The sequence below is a fragment of the Cervus elaphus genome, chromosome 23 (genome assembly GCF_910594005.1).
Source record: "Cervus elaphus chromosome 23, mCerEla1.1, whole genome shotgun sequence".
NCBI lineage: Eukaryota > Metazoa > Chordata > Mammalia > Artiodactyla > Cervidae > Cervus > Cervus elaphus.
The window spans coordinates 53,347,466-53,353,801 of record NC_057837.1 but is presented as its reverse complement, the minus strand read 5'-3'; positions in this window follow the sequence as shown (position 1 = coordinate 53,353,801).

Here is a 6,336-nt window from a genome sequence, read left to right as displayed (position 1 = left end):
GCTGGCCCCTCTGCTTGGGACATCCCAGTACCATTCTTCACCTTGCCACCTCCAAGGCATCCTTTGCATTGCAGCCTCCAGCGGACCTCACAGAGCCGTCTTTCCCCAGGTCACCAGGACGACCCCTGCTCCCGCACAGCACTGTGGACTTTCCCTTTGCAGTATTATCATTTTATGACATTTCTGTGATTGTGTATCTATACTTGGCTTCCACACTTGCCTAAAGGCCATCAGGGAAAGGACTGTGTTTATTGCTTGTTGCCCAGCACCTTACACACAGGATAAACTCAGAACGCATGTGTTGAATGAAGGAGTATTTATGACTGCAGATGACACGTATGTCTCAGCATGCAGTAGGCCAGCCCCACACAGGGATGCTTTCAGGGTGCTGCATTCATAGCAGCCAGGGTGATCGTTAGAACACAAACGTGCCACCACCTCCCCCACATGCTTAAAAATCTCACCTGGTGTCGCCCTTTGCCTGCTCACTAAGTTTCAGCCACACTGGCCTTTGGTAATGATCAGGTCCCTGAGCATCCCACCCTCTTTCATGACTCAGGGCCTTTGCACATGCTGTTTTCCTCCAACTAGAATGCTCTCTGCCCACAGTCACTTCCTCGCTAAAACCTGCTGCTTCTGGATCCAGCTGAAACGCCTCTTCCTGGGAGAGAATTTCCCTCATTCCTCAATCAACTAATATTTTTAAGACATGATTCTCTCTCCGAATGTGGTGTTTTCCTTCATGGCAGGTAGTCTGACCTGGCTTACCTGCATTTAACATCTGCCTTCTGCATGACACTGTGAGGGCCAACGGGGGCAAACCTCTGGATTCTGCTTACAGTCGAAACACCAGAGCCATTTATCAGCTCATAACTGTTGAGTGCATATCTGTTGCATGAACAGATGAATGACTTGGGAACCTGAGTTCAGGACTTTCCATTTCCCTTACATTTACTGCAGACCTCTTGCACATCAGTTCCTCGTTCATTCTCAAACACAGTCACTGCGAGGTGTTCCACCCGATCTGTGTCCACAAACCTTAACACCACGCTGCTGATTTCTGTGCCCCACTAACTGATGCAAACACTACCTAGCAAGGCCAAGGATGAGATCTCATGTGCAGACAGACTTCTCTCCAGGCTGAGCTCTGACTACCTCCTCTTTCCTCCAGCAGTCAGTACTCTTGTGCCTTATTCTTCACCCAGTCACAGGATCCTCTGAAGTTTGTCGTTCAGCCCAAATTCTCCGCTGTGCCAACTACCATGCTTGGCTGTAAATAGTCTTCAACTCCAGAACCCTCTAACCTACCAAGCTGCCTTCTGCTGCCTTCTGCAGCACGAGTTCTCCGCAAACTTCAAACTTTTGGAAGTCAGTGCTGCTCCTGCTAAATTTGCAAACTGTCTGTTCTCCCTTTAACCCACTAAGGGCTCACCTGATGAAAACAAGCAGTGGAAACAATACATACTTCACTCGTTAGGTCTGTTGCTTGCCCTTTTGCTGAAAGTTTTCACCTTCGTCTCAGGTTCAAAGGGTTTGTTAACAAAACAAGCCACTTGTTATATACAAATAAATAATATATCTATTAGAGAATTATCTAGCTTACTTTCAACATACTAACATTAAAAGAAAAGAGAAATAGAGCAGAGAATACATCACCAAATTGGGTTTTTGACCAACATCCAGCCTTAATCATTGCTGGGAAGTCCATTTGTGTCACAGCACGTTTGGAGTCCCGATTCGGAAAGGATCCCAGGCAGCGAGTCCACTATGTGGGTGAGACTTCAAAGATTGCTATTTGGGGTTCCTGTTTATAATCCCAGGGTGAAGGCACACTGATGTCATCATCAATCTGTGACCAGACTGCAAGCCTGGCTTCCCTTTAATGCTGTTTGTTTTTGTCTTGTAAAACTTGGAATGTGACTAAGCCTGGGGCTTGGTTGGCCAGGCCCCCCTCCAGGGGCTCAACCATCTCAAGATTCCTCCCCCATCTTATCTCTGGTGCTGCAAGTCTTGCGCTCACAGCAGGCAAGTCACTCCCAGTCAGGGCAGTGTCCAGGCAGGTTAGAAGCAAGGTCAGAGGCTGTTCTGCTTTGTCTGTGAAGCCTAAACAAGACTATTTTTGTACAGTTCCCTAACAGGCCACCCCAGGATTGTTTAGGCTGAAGAACATTGGAACAAGGCAAAATAACACAACCAGTCTTATTAACTCTATAAGTAACAGTATAGAACATATTGTAGGTTTTAGTGAAAACAGTCCATTCACAGTAATTGATGGAGTGTTCCAATAAACAGAGTTTTCAAAGTTGAGAAGTTGGTCCATGCAGTGGTCCTTCTGTAGTCTTGCCACAGTCTGTCAGTACAAGGGTGCAGTTATCAAAGTCTAGATAATTTAACCACCTTTGCAAGACCGTATGATTTTATGCTTCTGTGGGCCAACAGCAGGGCAGGTGAACACTTGGCTGTTGGCCAGGTGATATTTTTGTGTTACCATTGGGAGATCCATTTGCTTCATTCACAAAGAAACAAACTTAACAAGAGGACTAAAGATGCATAAAAGTAGAGAAGAGCTGTCGGGGTGCCTAGGAGAAAGTCTAGACAGGAGAATTGGAACCAGACATTGGCACATGATGTTAGTGTTTCTGTAGGTATGAGAAGATGCAAGAGTTTGGGCTCATAAAAAAGAACACATCTTACCTGAAAACATCTGACTATCTAAAGGCCTGTTTTGTCCATTTTTCCCAGAGCACAGATTGAGTGCCTCATTTCTGAGAGCCACCCTGAATTCTTTTCAAGGGGTGTTGAAGTTCGGCAGTTGTAGTGGCCATGATTTAATCTTTGCACAGGCAGTCTTAAAGTGCCAGTTTTCAGTTGCCAGGACCCCTTCATAGCCACAGATTTGACTATGCTTTGGGGGCATTTCATGGCCATTGTGTCCCATGGGGCTGGAAAGGCTCATTTCCAGGTCTAGCAGAGATTCCATTGATAGGTCACTCAACATGCTGTTATTGGACTAGGCCCTGTGAATAGCAAAAGTCTCTGGACCATACCTGTCTTGGTCCAGGAAAATATTCCTTCTTGTTGCTTCTTCCCATATCGAGAGTTATATTATTACAATCATTGATCTCATATGGCAGTATCTATTAACATCGGTTTATCAGTGGCTTGGTCACATACTTGGTAATGGAAGAGACAACAATTTTCTGATATAGGCAACATAGAAATTAATATAGCTAGCAGTTATTAATTAGGTCACAAGCTAGGATTTAAGTCAAGAACTTTCATTGGGTATAGCCCAGTATACCCCAGGCCATCTGACTTAGTTAAATGATTATAGCCAGGTGTGAATTTCCTGGATGTACATCACAGAACTTTTGATCTTTCAGAGATTGACTACAGATAAAAACTTTAGAAACAGAGTTAAGAGTGTCCTTGTAGCAACTTGATGAAAATCTTAACAAGACAACATCACAACAAGGAAGTGAATAACAACACTAGAATGCAAAGTTCAGTGAAACAGAAACATTTTTCTCTGTGAGGGCATTTACCCTGCAGCCAGGGAAGGCTTTATCCCATCAAAGAAAAATTGTCCTTCATTAGGAAGCCAGCAAAAGTCAAGCAGCCATATTGGATTTCCCATAGCCCTGACTGTTTGATTTACAGCTACTGCTTACCCAGTTTAAACCCCCCAATTTAGGAGTAGACTATTGCCATGTTTCAAGGACATCAGGATAGCAATAGTTTGACAGTGAGGGATTAATTTTGTAGAAGCAGGATGACCTTTCTCTACAGGTACCATAATCTTCATAGATCATTGTGAAATAATACTTATTTACTCTGCCACGTAACAAATGATTTTAAAAACAAATTTCACTTAAAGGCAAAGAAGTTCACAATCTGTCATCAAGAACCGCATTCTAAGAAACCTTTGTTCTCTTAACAGAGACAGAAAACCAAATTCCAGTCTGGCACCAGTTTACTGTTAATAACAAAATTTGTTTATCTGGTTAATCTTCGAAAAGTTTTTTCCATAAATCTTGAAGAACTAGCAGTGTTCTTCCAGAGACATCAGAGTGAAACCATAGAAGGCATGTTTAAAATCTTTTGCATTGCAATTGAGAAAGCAACCTGGTCATTGCTGTGACATGTAACACTTTATTATTATTTTTTTGACATGTAACACTTTAATATGATAACTAGAATTATCATATACAATATGAGGTTCCAAAGGGAACCTCAGAATCCTTTCCCAGAGATCATGTGGATATGAAAGGTCAAGTAGAGGTCATCTAGGGACGCTGATGGAGAGAGACAGAGGGGGACAGGAGATAGAGAGGCAGCAGAAAGACACATGCGGCCTGAGTCCCTCAAACCCGGACTCTGACGGAGGGCCGTGAAGGACTGAGCAGGAGGAGACCGAGTCCTTTCCCTGCCTTTGGCAGAAGCTACTGTCCCATTCAGAGGCCATGTTTTTTTGTTGTTCCCTGTTTCTGTTGGGGCCAGGCCTTTTGCAGAATTTAAATTTTCCAGTTTCTGAGAATGTAGCCAAGGGGTGAGTCTGAGAGAGGCTCCCGGGATGTACCAGAACCCACTCTTAACCTACCTGCCATAGAATGGGGGTACGGAGAGTCACCGGCTGACAGAAAGGCGACCCTTTTTTCCCAGTGATCTCACCTTGCAAATAAAGGCACAAAAATGGCCAACAGATTCAACAGTCCAGTCCGACAGTGAGAGGTGATCCCTGAGAAGCATGCAGCTGAGGCACCATGTGACCCCGGCAGAGAAAGACACAAGATTCCTGGGAGCAACCTGGTGACTCGCTGTTTGGCAGTTTCCTGAAATGTGGAAGGCTCTCTTGGGATGGCTCAGAGGTAACACCTCAGTTCAGTTCAGTTCAGTCGCTCAGTCGTGTCTGACTCCTTGCACCCCCATGGACAGCAGCACGTCAGGCTTCCCTGTCCATCCCCAACTCCCAGGGTGTGCTCAAACTCATGTCCATTGAGTTGTTAATGCCATCCAACCATCTCATCTTCTGTCTTCCCCTTCTCCTCCCACCTTCAATCTTTCCCAGCATCAGGGTCTTTTCAGATGAGTCAGTACTTCTCATCGGGTAGCCAAAGTATTGGAGTTTCAGCTTCAGCGTCAGTCCTTCCAATGAATATTCAGGACTGATTTCCTTTAGGATGGACTGGTTGGATCTCCTTGCAGTCTAAGGGACTCTCAAAAGTCTTCTCCAACATCACAGTACAAAAGCATCAATTCTTCAGTGCTCAGCTTTCTTTATGGTCCAACTATCACATCCATACATGACTACGGGAAAAACCATAGCTTTGACTGGATGGACTTTTGTTGGCAAAGTAAAGCCTCTGCTTTTTATTTTTTATTTATTTATTTATTTATTTTTCCATTTATTTTTTATTAGTTGGAGGCTAATTACTTTACATTATTGTAGTGGTTTTTGCCATACATTGACATGAATCAGCCATGGATTTACATGTATTCCCCATCCTGATCCCCCCTCCCACCTCCCTCTCCACCCGATTCCTCTGGGTCTTCCCAGTGCACCAGGCCCGAGCACTTGTCTCATGCATCCAGCCTGGGCTGGTGATCTGTTTCACTCTAGATAATATACATGTTTCGATGCTGTTCTCTGTAAACATCCCGCCCTCGCATTCTCCCACAGAGTCCAAAATTCTGTTCTGTACATCTGTGTCTCTTTTTCTGTTTTGCATATAGGGTTATCGTTACCATCTTTCTAAACTCCATATATATGCGTTAGTATACTGTATTGGTCCTTATCTTTCTGACTTACTTCACTCCGTATAATGGGCTCCAGTTTCATCCATCTCATTAGAACTGATTCAAATGAATTCTTTTTAATGGCTGAGTAATATTCCATGGTGTATATGTACCACAGCTTCCCTATCCATTCGTCTGCTGATGGGCATCTAGGTTGCTTCCATGTCCTGGCTATTATAAATAGTGCTGCGATGAACATTGGGGTGCATGTGTCTCTTTCAGATCTGGTTTCCTCAGTGTGTAACCATTGCTGGGTCATATGGCAGTTCTATTTCCAGTTTTTTAAGAAATCTCCACACTGTTCTCCATAGCGGCTGTACTAGTTTGCATTCCCACCAACAGTGTAAGAGGGTTCCCTTTTCTCCACACCCTCCCCAGCATTTATTGCTTGTAGACTTTTGGATAGCAGCCATCCTGACTGGTGTGTAATGGTACCTCATTGTGGTTTTGATTTGCATTTCTCTGATGATGAGTGATGTTGAGCATCTTTTCATGTGTTTGTTATCCATCTGTATGTCTTCTTTGGAGAAATGTCTGTTT